This window comes from Lynx canadensis, chromosome E2 (genome assembly GCF_007474595.2).
Source record: "Lynx canadensis isolate LIC74 chromosome E2, mLynCan4.pri.v2, whole genome shotgun sequence".
In the NCBI taxonomy this organism is placed as follows: Eukaryota; Metazoa; Chordata; class Mammalia; order Carnivora; family Felidae; genus Lynx; species Lynx canadensis.
In genome coordinates, this window is record NC_044317.1 from 1,533,253 (window position 1) to 1,549,521 (window position 16,269).

Sequence of the window (16,269 nt, forward strand, 5' to 3'; positions counted from 1 at the left end):
AAGCCAGTTACAAGAGACATCTGTCCTAACAAGAAGGACACAAAATGCACAGTCCTGGGGACCGGGTGCCCACAGGAGCATCAGTAGCCGGGAGGGGTCTCCGGGCCCTAAAATCAAGGGCAATTTGAAATTTCCCTGTTTGGGGTTGCTGTAGTTTCCAGACTTTGCATAAAGAACTGGTATTATTTTTGAAACAGGGAGACAATGCAATGACAAACAGCGGCTTTAGGCCAAGTGCGCAAGGTCTCGATGCCCAGGCGGGCCGCACCTGGGGAGGTGGGGTCCTGGGTCGGGGCGGGGCAGGCAGTGTGGTCTCTGCGGGCCGGTGGGAGCAGGTTGTGGGGACCGGGTCCAAGCCTCCGGAAGCCGGACGGAGGCTCAGGCAGCCGCTTCTGTGGCTGGGCTTTACCGTGTGCCTCCTGCTGTCGTCCGAGACAGGGCCGGGGGTGGGGGGGGGGACTGCGTCGACCTGCGGAGTTGCCGTGAGAACACCCACATGCTTGGGGAGAGCTGTGAACCCGAGCTGGGACATCAGCATGCCACGAGCAGAAGAGGGGCAGGGCTCAGAGAGGCCAAGGGATTTGCCCGAGTCACACAGCGGCTGGCACGGACTGTCTGACTTCGGGTCCCAGACTCCCCCTGTGGGGCTGCTTCTGGAAGCCCCCACTGGAGCCCCCGGGCCAGCACCGCGCCGGCTGGAGAGCCACCGGAACAGACTCAGTGTCGCCGACCTGCCAAGGGAGGCCGAGGGGCCCTGGGCAGAGACAACAGGCCTTGGTCCAAACGGGTTTGCGTGTCATTCGTCACTCACACGCCAGGCAAGGACATGATCCCCCTGACGCGTGGGTGCACAGCACGGCCTGGCAGGTGGGTCTGGTACGATGCAGCCAGGGAGGGGTCCCTGGGGTCAGCTGACCCGTGTGCGGGACTCATGTCACAGGCCCTGCGTGTGTTCCCGGGTCCCCGACGCCAGCCTGGAGCCGGCCCGGATGCGGCACTCTCTGGTGGAGGTGCTAAGCAGGCTCAGAAGGTCGGGCGACGTGTCTGTGAGCACCCCCGCGAGGGATGCCTGTGCTGGGCGTCCGCCTACCTGGGGGAAAGGCTCATCCCAGGTGGGGCTGGAGGTCAGCAGTTCACTCCCTCCCTGGAGCCGGGCCATCCCCCACATTGTCCCCCGAGAACACTGATCCTGAAGGTGTGCAAGGGCCATGCTGTCCCCTGGCCACACTCGCTAGGCCGTGCGCGCCCCCCCCCCCCCGCCGCCCCCGGTGGAGCTCTGTCTCCCAGAGAAACACTGAGCTGTCCTGCCTTCTGTCTGGGGTGGGGGCGGGGCCGTGTCCAGTGTCCAGAAGGGCCCTCTGAGCCTCCCATGCTGGGTCTCTGGTCTCCTCCTCCGGCTCCCGTCTGTGGTCCCATCGAGGCTGTGACCGGCTCTGCCCAGAAAGGCCCAGGACCTCGATGCCAAATCCCCCTCCTGGGGCAGAGGCTGGGCGAGCAGAGCAGGCTTGTTTGTGTTCGATATAAGTGTTGGATTGTTCTCTCTGCCCTCCTCGGCTATTATGCGGAGGCAAGTCCTAAAATAATATTGCATTTCCTCCCTCGTAATTTGGGGGGAGGATGCTCATCCGGAATCGAGCCGGATGGGGGTGCTTTCGTGCGCGGGCACCGGGGACTGCTGCTCACCGTGTTCCCCAAGTCCGCCAGTGTGGGGGCTGCTCTGGGAGAGGGGCGCTTTTGTTCTTTGACAAGCGAGTCTTTCGGAGAGCTGGTTCCTCCATCGGATTGTTCAGTGTTCTGAATGGGGCCGTGAACCCTGGACCCCAGAGACTGGAGCCAGTGACTGGCTGGTGACCAAGCGTGAGTCTGGCTCGTGAAGGCGCCCCTGGGAGACAGCGGTGCCTGGCGCATAGTGGGTGGTCAGCACACGCTCAGGGCCGATTCCTGCACAAAGGACACTCACACAGCGATCTCTTCTGTGGCCACAGGTCGCCTGCTTTGATTTCTAAACGCCTGCTCTGCTCTATCAGAGCGGCCGGGGTGCACGCTTCCTTCGGAAGTCCTCAAAGCCCTTCTGTATCTGCTGTCCCGGCAGGTGTTCCCGTGCCCTGAGCGTGAGGGGAGGGGGCGGAGGCCGTCCTTCACGGGCTTCCTGGCGGAGACGAAGCACTCAGCCCGTGCCACTGAGACCGTGTTCAAATCTCAGCTCCCCACCACTCTTCTGGAAACTTGGGCTTAGCTTGTCCCGTGCCTTGATTCCTCACCTGTAATATGGACTCAAAATACTGACTGTCACGAGGACTGAGATGAGGGAGCATAGATCCCAGCACCTAACTCAGTACGCGATGCTACTGTTATTCAAAGGAAGACCGTGGTATACAGCTGGAGCTTAACATGTTAATTTCTTTCATTTACCCTACGGACGTTTGCTGAGCCCTGACGAGAAGTCAGGCCCTACGGTCGGGCCCAAGGGCACACAGGGAAGACACGGAACTTGTCCTCCAGCGAAACAAGATGACGAGGGTGATGGTGATGATGGGTGAATCGTACCTCTCCCCACCAACACGCATCTCCTGGGAACGTGTGAATGTGACCTTATCTGGAAAGGGGTCTTTGCAGATGTAATTAAGTTAGGATCTCTAGTGGGGACAACCGTGGCTATTTGTACGGGAGCCACGGGACACTCGTATGCTGGGTGAGGTGGTACGATGACAATGACTTGGCTTGCCATTGTCTGTCATTACCTGTGCCGGGCTGTTGTGCTGCACGTGTTGTGGAATTCTGCTCCCTGACAAGAATGCTGAGGGGGGCAGTTACCCCCGCCCCACGGATACAGCAGCCCAGGGACAGTGAAGTCAGTTGCGCACAGTGATGATATGGATACAGAGCAGCTGGGATCTGAATCCAGCAGCCCAACTCCGCCCCCCTTGTGATGGTTTGCGTGGTGGCGTCCCTTCTGCCATGAAGGCTAAATGGGACCCTCAGTTCCCCTCACTTGCCCCAATCGCAGATCGTATTTGTCAAGAATTGCAAGGAGAGCGGAGGACATTCACAACCAAGCTCAGCCCGGAAGCCAGACCGGTCCCTTGGGGTTGACCGCTCATGGCCGGGAGCCTCTGGGGACAAGCGGCACAAAACCCAGCCCAAACGGACCAAAGCTAGAAAGGGAATTTGGCTCATGTAATCGGAAAGCCCAGCGGCAAGCACGGCCTCTTGCTGGCTGCTTCCTCCCCCGGTGGTGGCAAGACGGGCACCACAAGGTTTGTGCCAAGCCCTCCCGGCTCTGGCCCGGTGGAGAACGGTTGTCCGGTTCCCCTCCGGGCCCTGGAGTACATGGTCGCTACCTCCAAGTCGGTCACCTGCCAATGGTGGCCGGGGGGACCGATGCTCTGACTGGATGGCCTGAGCTGTAGGCCCACCCCTGGAGCCGTGGGTGCGGACAACACCATGCTGACCTCCAGAACATAAGTGGAGCCACATACACCAACACAGAAGGGAGGCTGGATGCTGAGGGTTAAAAAAATCAACAAACATCCAGTACACAGGCATAGCTTCCTGTGCACTCTGCAGATAAGAAAATGCAAGTCTGGAGATCTGCCCAAGATTACTCAGCTAACACTCAGCAGGGCTGGGGCTTGAGTCAGAGATTCCCCAAGCAGTGCTATTTCACTGTCTCCAAAAACAATGGGAACATGAAATTTAAGGATCAGTGCCGTTCGAAACATCAGAAAACATCAGATATATAGGAATAAACTCATAAAAGACGTGCATGACCTTTACACAGAAAACCGTGGAACACCACTGACAGAACTTAAGATCCTAATAAATGCTGGGATCTACAACATCCGTGGATTGAGGGCCACCTGCATAAAGATGTCAGTTCTTCCCACGCTGACCTATGGATCCAACGCAATTCCAGTCGAAACTCTAGCAGGTGTTTTGAAATCAACAAGCTGATTCTACGATTTATGTGGAAGTGGAAAGGACCAAATATAATGGAATCTTGAGTTTCTAAAACAGGTCACTGATAACATCCAGGCCACAATCCAAAATTACATGACACATGAAACACACGACCCCTTCTCCGGAGAAAAGACAACCAACAGAGACCAACCCTGATGTGATACAGGTGTTTGGAGTCCATGGACAAGGGTTTCGAAGCAGGTATTTTGCTATGCTCAAGGATAATGAAGAAATTAGGTTTGTAATAAGTGAATGGACAGAAAATCTTAACAGAGAAATAAGAAGCTATAAAAAGAAGGCAGACAAAAATTCTACAACTAAAAAAATGTGATGTCTGAAATTAAAAAAATTCACTAGATTTTCACGTGAATTCACAGAATGGAAATGACGGAGAAAAATCGATGAACTTAGACATAAACCACTAGAAACTATTTAATCTGAAAGCAGAGAGGTAGAGATTGAGATTAAAATGAACAGAGCCACAGGGACCTACAAGACCATATCAAAAGGTCTGTGACGTGTGCATTCGGGGTCATAGGGGAGAGGAAGGTAAGAACAGGGCAAACAAACTATTTGGGCAAACAGCTGAAGATTTCTCCACTTTGGTCAAAGCTATAGGTTTATAGATTTAAGAAATTCATTGGATTCCAAGCAAGAGGAATACAATGGAAACTACACTTTAGTACATCATGGTGAAACTTCTGAAAACCAAGGACAAGGGGACAATCTTGAAAGCAACCACAAGTAAATGGCATCAAAAATCTAGAAAATAATGATCCAAATTACCACTGAATTTTCATGTAACACAATAAATCCAGAAGACAGTAGAACATCTTCAAAGCACTAAAATGTAGATTAAAAACTTTCAACCCCCAATTTTATACCCAGCAAAAATATCCTTCGAGATTGAAGGTAAAACAAAGACAGTTTCACTGAAGAATTCATCAGCAGCTCACCTGTGTTAGGAGAAATACTGATACGGTTCTTGAGGTTGAAAGGAAACGGATATGTGGAAATCCAGACCTTCTGGAAGGAAGGAAGAGCCTCAGAAATGGTAGATGTGTGGTGGGTCACTGTGAGGGTGGGGGCACAGCTCCCCCACAGTTCTGTGTCCTGTGGACGAGCCAGGAGCCTTAAACTGGTCCTTCCACGTACACAGTTCCGTGGATGATCCTACCGGGATGTTTTGTCGTTAGAAACCAACAAGCTGATTCTAAAATTGATTTGAGAATGTGAAGAACCAAAAATATCCAAAGCAACACTGAAATGTAAGAGCAAAGTTGAAGAACCAGTGAATTCAGGACATAGCACCCTGAGCTCCAGAAGCCAGGCGGCAGGGTCCCGACAGAGCCGTCAGTAGGCAGACAGACATAACAGAACCCACACTTCAGAGACAGACCCATGCCAGTGTGGTTATGTGATTTGCAACAGGTGGTGTGGGCACAGCTGGGTGTCTACACACCCCAAATTAATCCAGGACAGACTACAGGCCTGGAGGCAAGAGCCAAATGCTTTTAAAATAAAATTTAGATGAATGTCTTCACAACTTGGGGAACTGGCGAAAGTTGCCTAGGACACAGAAAGCAATACAATATGCAAAAAGTATTTATAAATTAGGTTTCAGCAAAATCAAAACCAGAAGCCATCATTAGGAAAATGAACAGGCAAGCCGCAGGCTGGGAGAAAATATTTGCAAACCGTGTATCTGACGGAGGATTGGTATCCAGGATATGCAAAGACGGAGAACACACTTTTAAGAAAAGGGGCACTTGGAGCAGATCTCACAAAGGAACATATACTCACGGCCAATAAGCACACGAAAAGGTGGCCACCTCAGCTGCCAACAGGTAAATGCAAAATCACTCTGATTCACCATTCTGATCTCTCCCACCGGAGATGAGTTTTGCTTGTTAGATCTTCGTGTAAGTGGAATCCTGCGGGACGCCGTCCCTCTGGATTGCCTGGGACGGCCATGGGGGCACTGCCTGGGGTTCCCTATCTTTTTTTTTTTTATTTTTTTTATTTTTTTTTTTTTAATTTTTTTTTTCAACGTTTATTTATTTTTGGGACAGAGAGAGACAGAGCATGAACGGGGGAGGGGCAGAGAGAGAGGGAGACACAGAATCGGAAACAGGCTCCAGGCTCTGAGCCATCAGCCCAGAGCCCGACGCGGGGCTCGAACTCACGCACCGCGAGATCGTGACCTGGCTGAAGTCGGACGCTTAACCGACTGCGCCACCCAGGCGCCCCCTGGGGTTCCCTATCTTGACAGGTTTCAGCTCACGTTTGTTGGAACTCGTTAGATGGCAGCCTTGAGATCTGTGCATTTCATCGCGTGTAAAGTTTGCCTGAAGAGGGAATTAAGAGCCGTAAACAAACACTGGCCTCTAGGTAATGATGCACACGTGAAGTGTCTCGGGCAACGTGCACCTATCTCTGCGCCTTATTTCAAAATGCATCGACAAAAATACGACGGACTGATGGGTTTACAGATGGAGAGAGGTATAATGAAGCAAGTATGCTCGATGTTCATTGTAGGGTCTGGTGGAGGTATATGGGCGGTCACTACAGAATTCTGTGAAGCTTGCTGTAGGTTTGGACGTTTTCACAATCAAATGTTGGGAGGAGAAAAAAGAAACGATGCAAACCACGGAGTTCGACAATATACTTGCAATGCTTTTTTTCCAACAGAGAGCTGGTATCCAGAGAACATTTTTAAACACCTCTGAAATCAGTAAGAAAAGACAAGGCCATCTGAGCTAACAAGGCAACATCAAGCAGGTGCTTCACAGAAGAGGAAATCTCTGTGGCGGACAAGGTCCAAGAATCTTCAGTGTCCTTAGTCGGCAGGGAGTGCCAAGGAAAACACGACGTGTCCCTTCTCACGCAAACCAGAGGAACTACAAACAAAGATCAACGAGACAAAACATAAGGACGGATGACACCAAATGCTGTCCGGGGACAGAGCCACGGGAATGCCTGGGATCCGTGGTGCACGTGTAACTCGCTGCAAATACTCCAAACGCCCACGTGGGGGCACGTCTGCAGGCTGCGCGTTGGTCGCCCCACGACCGCGGGACCCCTTGCGGGACAGTCCCTGCGGATGTGCCTGTGCGCTCACGGATACGCGCAAGGATGTTCACAGCAGCGCAGGTCATAGGAGCCGGAGGCCGGGAACAACCTGACCCGCCACCAACCGCAGGACGGATAGTAAAATGCGGTACGTTTGCACAACGGGATACGACACACCCCAAGATGCGGGTGAGTCTCAGACACATAAGAAAAGCCAGACGCAAAAGAGGACGTTCTTCGCTTCTTAAGTTTACTTGTTTATTTTGAGCGAGACGGAGAGAGAATCCCAGGCAGGCAGGGATTCGCACCGTCAGGGCAGAGCCCAACTCCGGGCATGAACTCACGAGCAGTGACATCGTGACCTGGGCTGCAATCAAGGGTCAGGCGCTCAGCCGACTGAGCCACCCGGGCGCCCCCGAAACGGAACATTCTGAATGACCTTACGTATATAAAATTCAAAATTATGAGCCTGAGCCCCGTGATGGGGGGCAGACGGTGGGTACTGGTGGGCAAATGTGGGGAGTGTCCTGGCCGGGAGGGGCCGCGGGGATTGTCACGTGGATGGGTGGGTTCACCCCACAAACGTTCGGGTCCTGCAGTTTTCCGTATAGAAAGGATTCCACGATAGTCCTATCCGCACGCGTGCAGCAGGCTCAATTTGGGGTGCGCTGCCTGGGAGGCCGGCGGAAGGCCAGCTTGCGCTGGTGCGTGGACCCTTCAGCTGGCGGGGGCCCTGGGGGTCAGAGGTCTGAGCCCCCGGGCACTGGGGAGTCCAGGCTGGGCCGGCACCGGGCGGGGGGCAGGATGGAAACCCGAGAGGATCCCGCCCTGGGTCCCCGTGCGCATGCCCCCTGCCCCGGGTCCCCGTACGTGTGACATCTCATCCCCCTGCCCTGGGTCCCCGTGTGCGTGCCCCCCGCCCTGGGTCCCCGTATGTGTGACATCCCATCCCCCTGCCCTGGGTCCCCGTGCACGTGCCCCCCGCCCCGGGTGTCCGTACGTATGACTTCCCATCCCCCCGCCCTGGGTCCCCGTGAGTGTGCCCTCCGCCCTGGGTCTCTGTACGTATGACATCCCATCCCCCCACCGTGATTCAGTCCCCTCCGGGCAAAGGCTGCTGCCCCAGGGTGAGGAAGGCCACGGAAGGGAGAGGCTTCTTGTCCGCCCCCCGCCCCCCCCCCAATCTGCTCCGACAGACTCTGGGTCTGCAGTTCCCGCTCCTGCCTCCCTGTCTACACCTCGCGCCTGAGTCACTCACTTAATAACTAACACAGTTTGGGAAACATTTAAAGCACGTTGCACATTTTTTCACTGCACGAGCAACAAAAGCATTAATTGAATCATGATCTCCCGCAAGTGCGGGCGGGAAGTTAAGGAACTCCGCACAGCCTCAAAATAGACTTGGCGATGCTTTTCCGCTGCCTTGCAGCTAACTCAGACCAAAGCCGCTGTCCCCTTGCCTTCTCGGCTACTGCCTCGGCCCGAGCCGCCCCGCGCACGCCTCAGACGGGGCTCAAAGTCTCGGGTCCACCTGCACCCTCCTGCTAACGCTGCCGGGGCGCCCACGGAGCTCCTGAGCTCAGGGCTGGGCTGAGAATAACCTCAGTCCGTCGTTTCCGGGCTCAGGGACTGTCCCCTGCAGGTGAGGGAGGGGGTGTGTCTGCACCAGTGCAGGCGGTAGGGACAGTAGGTCCTCCCTGGTGGCGGGGAGAGCTCCTTATGACAGCCCCTGAGAAGGCCCCACTGTGTCTCTCCCTGACACCCCAGGGGGAGCACAGGGCTGGTGCCCGGGGGGACCCGCCCGGCCGTCCCCACCCCCACCTGCCAGGACAGCACAGCCCCGGGAGCGCTCATCCGACTGGGAGCGGCCCAGCCCCAGGCTCCCAGGGGCTCCGTGGGGAAGGCCGGGCGTCCACCGTGTGCGGGAGGCCACCCCCATTTCACACTGGAGCACACGGAGCTTCCAGAAGGCTCTCTGGTACCTGCCCAAGCCTGCACGGCTATTAGCAAAACAGTGGGATTCAGCAAGTCCCTGTCCCCTGGCCTGACGTTTCTGTCCCCATCTCCCCCATGAGCGGGACGTGGCTCCTGCCCGGAGGAGTCCCCGGCTGACAGCAGAGATGGGGAGACTGCCCGGCTGTCTCAGGACCGGCCCCTCACCGCACGTGGCTGGCCAGGGCCACCGGGCAGGGCCACCGGGCAGGAGGGCGGGGCTCCTTTCCTCCAAGTTGCCTTCGTCATTTGCCTGGCCGCTCTGCGACTTGGCCCTCCCCCGTGGCCGCTGGCGGAAAATGACAATGACGGTGGCCGCAAGAAAAAATACCTGTATATACACACACGTACATCCACGCAGGTGCACACACACATCAACACAGGTACACACACCCACGTGGAACCAAGAGCAGCTTGTTTGTGGGCAGAGGTTTATGGATGAACCCTGACACTGGCTTCGAATAGTAAGTAAGTAAGTAAATTGTAAGTAAATGGGTTCTCTACTTATTTCCTCTTCCTTGGAAGCCCACTGAGGCTCAGAGAGCCTAGTTGCACGAGGCCACACAGAGCCGAGGGGTCTGCCCCGGGAGCCTCTGACCCCAAGCACCGCACCCCAACTTCCGACCCACTGCTCCCACATCAGCCCCCCTGCAGACAGGCAGGGTAGAACACGGGTCCTCGGGGCGTGGGGGCCCCTGGGCCTCGGGCAGAAGCCCCCGCCTGGGGGACCCGGGCATGAGGCGTGTGTGTGAGGGAATCAAGCGTGCGAATCTGGTTTTCGTGAAGACACGCAGATCTACAAATGGGGCAGCGGGGGGCTTCCGGTGAAGAGGGCCGGTCCCGGCCTGCGGGGGGCTGTCTCTCAGAGAGACGTTCGGGAGACGTGGCCATGCCTGGAAGGGCCGCCAGAGACCTCACAGGGCCAAAGGGTTTTCCTGAGCCCCTACTTTGCCAGCCTTTGCGGAGGACCCACGTCGCCCATGGTGACCAGGGCCCGGAGGCTGAGCCGCCAGGAAGCGGCGGGGAGGGCATGAGCCCTTTTGTCACCCTCCCCGGGGAATTTCCGCTCGCCCTACAGGTCCAGGAACACCTCCTCTGTCATCCCCCCACCTGTCCCCACGGCACCTGCTCGTGTGCAGAGCCGTCATCACGCTGCAGGGCGTGTGGCCCAGGGACCTCTCTCCTCTGCCCTCTAGCCCCTCGAGGGCGGGCCCGTCCTGGTCCTCGGCGGGGCCTCCCCCGTCCCGCTCAGGGGAGACTCCTGCCTGTCCCGGCGGCCGGGGCCAGCTGAGGCTTCCCCACCTGCCGAGTGGATTTTGCAGTCGCCCCGCCTTGCAGGCCGAGTGCGGGCTGGGCAGGCTCGGTGGCAGCTACACTGGGGATGCAGGGCCCCGAGTTGCTGGCACTGTTCTCTCCCGTCGGCTCAGTCCCTCAGGCTGGGCACGGGGAGCGAGCGGTGCTGTGGAGGTCAGAGCAGGAGGTGACGTAAGGACCTCCCCTATCTCAGTTTCCCTGGGGTGTGGCAGGGGAGACCGAGGCCCGCAAGGCCAGGGGGTTACTCAGGAGCACACTGCTGGAGCTGGAGGAAGAAGCCAGACCGCCCGGCTCTCGAGAGCTACGGGCCGTGGGCTGGTCGGGGTTTGCACCGCGGGTCCCACGGAGGCGGAGAGACGCTCCCATGGCACAGGCAAGAACGCAGGCTCACGGTGGGGGGGGGGGGAGTCCACGGGGAGTCAGCATCCAGCTCCGTTCAGCACCCCGTGCCCTGCGCCCACCCTCACGCACCTGTTCCGGGCGAACACAGGGCCCGGGGGAGGTAAGCCGGGCTGGGACTCCGGACGGCAGAGTCTTAAAGCCCCCAGCTGCCCTCGCTCGGGTCCCCGGACTTGACTCATCTCCAACTCTCAGCTGCCCATCTGATCCGGGGACAGTGGAGCTGAGAGGCCCGCTCTGGAGCCGGCAAGGTGGTTCCAGGACCCCGAAGCCCGGCTGCGGGGAGACTGCAAACAGAGATCGGATTCACGGGGTCGGAGGCGTAGTGCTCGCTTCGCCTGTGCCGCCGAGCCCGGACGTACAATCCTCTTATTTCACCCTCGAAACGTCGCTCTCAAGGACACTTGTCACCCCACTCTGCAAGGGACGCTGTGCGGCTGGTAAGGAACACAACGAGGACTTGATCCGGCTCCGTCGGGTTCCAGAGACGCGGTCGTGACCACCGTCACGCCCCCGGCCCACGTTCGCACCTGCCCCACCGGCTCAGACTCTCGTCCTGGGCTCCAGAGGACCCCAGAGAGCTGCCGGGGGGCCAGGATGAGAAGTACTGCCCCCCCCCCACCTTGTCTCCCTTCCTGCCCTCCCAGGGGAGCTGTGGGCACGAACCTGGACGTGAGCAGGCCCTTCGGTCCTCAAGGGTTCCGGATTTCCACCTGCCCGGCCCCCAGGGCTGAGTTCCTTCTGCAGAGGAGAGCTCTCTGGGGTCGGGGCTGCCCCGGCTTCTCAGGCTTTCCTTCCTTCCTTCGACAACGGAAACCCCAAGCACTTATGGAGCGCCTACTGTGTGCTAAGCCCTGTCCTAGACGCGCTCGGAAGGGGGAAGGGGACAACAGAGATCAGAGCAGAAACAAATGAAACGAGAAAGACAACAGAAGAGACCAACTAAACTCACAGCTGTGTTTTTGCAAAGATAAAACAACAACCTTAAGCTAGACTAAGAAAGAGAAGAGAGAAAACCCAAATAAATAAGAGCGGGAGTTACAACAGACATCAGGCGTACAGGGGACGGAAGATGACATGCCTACGACGTGGACGGGCTGGAGGAAATGGATAAATCCCCAGTAACACACAGAATACCAAGGCCGACGCATGAGGAAACGGAAGGTCTAAGCAGACCAGCAGCCAAGTGTGAAGGTGAAACAGCAGTGGAAAACCTCTCGACACAGAAGCGCCAGACAGATGGCTCCAGCGGCGGACTCTGGCCAACATAGAAAGTAAAATTTGATACCAGGCCTTTGCGGCTCTCCCAAAACACCGAAGAGGAGGGAACACTCCCCAACTCGTGTCACCAGGCCAGCATTACATGGCCCTCGTTCCCAAGCCAGACAAGGGCGTCACAAGAAGAGAGAACTATAGACCGATATCCCCGATGAGGCCAGACGCGAGAATTCCCAGCCGAACAGCAGCAGACCGAACGCGACAGCACGGTGAGAGGATTACGCACCGTGGCCAAGAGGGATCCGTCTCTGGGATGCAAGGAGGGCTCAGTATATACAAATCAATCAACGTGGCACAGCATATGAACAGCACGGAGAAGGAAAGTATACGATCCTCTCAGTAAGTGTGGAAAAAGCACTTGACAAAATGCAGCGTTCTTTTCTTTTTTTAAAAAAATTGTAATTGTTTTAATGTTTATTTAGTTGTGAGAAAGACAGAGACAGAACGCGAGTGGGTTGGGGCAGAGAGAGAGAGGGAGGCACAGAATCCGAAGCGGGCTCCAGGCTCCGAGCCGTCAGCACAGAGCCCGACGCGGGGCTTGAACCCACGAACCGCGAGATCGTGACCCGAGCCGAAGTCGGACGCTCTGCCGACTGAGCCACCCAGGCTCCCCTCAATGTTCTTTTCTAAAAACACTCAACGGACTACAGGATCGTAGCTCAGTGTAACAAAGCACAGGTATGACAAGGCCACGGCTAACGTGACAGTCGACCAAGGAAGACTCTAAGATTGGGAACAAGCCAGTGGGGCCTGCTCTCACCACGTGTATGCCTCAGGGCCCCGGAGGTCCTGGCCTCAGCAACTAGGCAAGAAAAATAAAAGAAAATCACCAGTATTGGAAAGGAAGAAGTGAAGTTGCCCTGTGCACAGACGACATGATCTTATATGTGGACAAAATCCCAAAGACTCCACCAAATAGCTGCCAGAACTAATAAATACATGAGTAAGGTTGCAGGATACAAATTCCACACACAAATATCCATTGCATTTCTGTTTACTAATGATGAGCTCCCTGAAAAAGATACTATGGAAACATTCCCATTTATAACTGCATGACAATGAATGAAAATAGTGAGGAATGAACTTAAACAAGGAGGCGGAAAGGTACAATGAAGGCTATAAAACACGGATGATGGAAATTGAGTAAGACACAAATAAATGGAAAGAGAGCCTGTGTACGTGGAGTGGAAGAATTAAAGTGTCTATTTACTATGTTAAAATGTCTACACTACCCCATCTGCAGATTCAATGCAATCCCTAGAAAAATTCCAATGGCATTTTTCACAGAAATGGAAAAAAAAAATCCCCAAATTCGTATGGAAACACAAAAGACCCCAAATCCAAAGCAACCTTGAGAGAGAAGAAGAAAGCTGCAGGCGTCGCATTTCCTGATTTCAAACTATATCCCAGAGTTTTAGTAATCAAAACAGTGTGGTTCTGGCATGCCACAGACTTCTGGAACAGAGTAGAGAGCCCGGAAATAAACCCACACATATACGCTCAACTAGTTTTCAACAAAGGAGCCAAGAATCACAACGGAGAAAAGACAGTCTCTTCAGTAAATGGTGTTGGGAGAACGGAACAGCCACACGCACACGAATAAACCTGGGTCCTTATCTGATGCCAGCCACAAAAATCGAGTCGAAATGGATGAAAGACTTAAACGTAAGATACGAAATCAGAAGAATTCTAGAAGGAAACAGGGGAAAAGCTCCTTGACGATGGTCTTGGCAATGACTTTCTTTGGATCTGACATCAAAAGCACAGCCAACGAGAGCAAAAATAAACTATTGGGACTGCGTCCAGCTAAAAGGCTTCTGCACGGCTAAGGAAACAACCAACAGCATGAAAAGGCCACGCTCAGAAAGGGAGAAGATACATACAAGCCGTCTCTCTGACAAGGGACTAGTGTACAAAATACACAAGGAATTCACACAGCCCAAGAGGAAAGAAAACCCAAACCACAAAACCCCAAAAACAATCCAATGAAAAAGTGAGCAGAGGACCTGGGATCTGAACAGACGTTTTCCCAGTGACATATGATCATACACAGGCACACGGGAAGGTGCTCAACATCACTGCTCATGGGGAAGACGTAGGTCAGAACCACAGGTCCCTCCTCCCACCTGCTAGAACGGCCGTTATCGAAGACTAGAGACGACAGGTGCCGGTGAGGGTGTGGAGACCCCGTGCGCCGTTGGTGGTGAGGTCACATGCCACGCACGTAGCAGGTGCAACCACCGTGGAAAACAGGAAGAGACTCAACACAGAACCGCCCTATGATCCGGCGACCCCTCCTCTAGGCGTGTATTTGTGGGAATGAAAACAGGATCCCGAAGAGGCATCCGTGCCCCACGCTCACCTAGACCAGCGGCGGTCCAAGAGGGCCAGAAGGCCGCTGAGGCCCGAAAGGAGAGGGAGTCCCGTGGAGGGTCCGGCCCGTGCAAAGGGCCTGAGGCAGGAATCTACTATGGGCTCTCAGCCACATGCAGCAGGCCACTGGGGGCTGCAGGGGAGGTCAGTGGGGCTGACTCACTGACTTCCTGGCCAGGACCTCCGTGGTCACGGTCACAGAGGAACAGCATCGGCCTGTACCCCGAGCAAGGCAGGAAGATGGGAATACCTGTGGCTTCCGAGCAGAGTAGAACCCAGCAAACTTGGGTTTCAAAAGGTCAGGGTCCCCGTGGCTGCTTGTAGAGCTACTGGGAGGGTGGCATCCTGAACGAGGGGACCGAGGCCCCGGAAAACTCTCTGTGCTGTCAGTCCTGGGACCTCGAGCGTGTACACGGCCGGCCTACTGCTCGGACGCCGGGGCAGTTCCCAGCCGCCCCGTCATCTCCCCGGACCTCCGGCCGGCCCGGCAGGGCTCCCTCCTGCCCGGCGCAGTCTCAGGTCGCCTGGCCCGGAGCCTGGCTTCTGTCTCACCAGCTCCTTCGGGCCTCCTCCTTGCCAAGCCCCCGCCTGGGCAGCCCGCAGACCCTGGGGCCTAAACACCAGCATTAGTCTAGCTTCCCGGGCTGGGCCGGCCCCCCACGCCTACGGGAGCCTGCGGTGGGCAAGAGCCAGAGGGCCCGACGCCCTTGGAAGTGCCCACGGGTCAGCTCCACACTGTGCAGCCGGTCATCAGAGCCGGAAGCCAGGGGAGGCCGGACAGGGATGTCTTCCTGTGACACCAAGCTGCTAAGGAGTGGGGAAGAAGGGGGGGGAAAGGCCCTCGGGGACCCTCAGGGACATGGCTGCTGCCGGGGAGGCCAGGGGCTCGTGCCCAGGGTGGGCTACGCTCGGGACAGCTGATAATCAACATGCCGATCACACAACCCTTCTGACGGCCCCTGACGGTGGCTCTGTGGTCGTCCCTACGTCCTGGCACAACTCAGCCCTGCCATGCCCATTTGTGTCCTGGGGGAGCCACGCCTGGCCCTTGGGAGATGCTGAGGACACGTCTCCGCTTCTGTCGTGCTCTCCAAGTGATGGCAAACCTTCTGGGTTAAAAAAAAATTTTTTTTTAAATACTTTTGAGAGACAGAGGGAGACACAGAATCCGAAGCAGGCTCCGGGCCCCGAGCTGTCAGCACAGAGCCCGACGCGGGGCTCGAACTCACGGACCGCGAGATCATGACCTGAGCCGAAGTCGGACGCTCCACCGACTGAGCCACCCAGGCGCCCCCCTTTTTTAAAATTAAAAATGGACTTTGTAAATTGTTCCCAGAGCTACAGAACTGTAATCTGTCACTACTCTCTGCTTGCGCCAGCTGTCTCCTGGCTGGAAAACGCACACGCACGAACCCCCCTACCGTCGCCGGCCGTGAAGGAGCTGCGAGGCCCGTCGGCGTCAGGTTCACGTACAGGTCGTGTGACCTCACGTCCACCCACTTCCCGAACTCTGTCTCGTCACCACAAGCAAACCCCGGCCCGGTAGCCGTCACCCCTAACCTCTGCGCCTCCCGCCCCGCGCCCCACGTACTCCCCGCGGGTCTGTCTGCTCCGGGCATCACGTGGGTGGAGCCGCACGGCGCGCGGCCTCTTGCCAGGGGCTGTCCCTCCTCGTGCGGGTTGTGAGGCTCGTCCGGGCCGCGGCCCCCGTCACGGCTGCGCTGCCCCACGACCCAGGTCTGAAGCCTGCTTTCGGGCGTCACGATAGGATGCCGGAGCGAGCACCCGCCCGCGGCAGGTGATGTGCCCGGGGCAGGATCCAGGCCCCTGGGCGCGGAAGGCCCCTGACAGCCCCCCCGTGTCCGGGCAGCCCGCTTGCAT

At 56.5% G+C, this 16,269-nt stretch overlaps 1 non-coding gene across 1 annotated transcript; it reads right to left on the reverse strand.

Annotated features, from left to right (window-relative positions):
* Positions 1-12,538: 12,538 nt before the first annotated feature.
* Positions 12,539-12,623, reverse strand: TRNAR-UCG. Its single transcript has one exon. It is a non-coding gene; the product is annotated as a tRNA-Arg (tRNA).
* Positions 12,624-16,269: the final 3,646 nt, after the last annotated feature.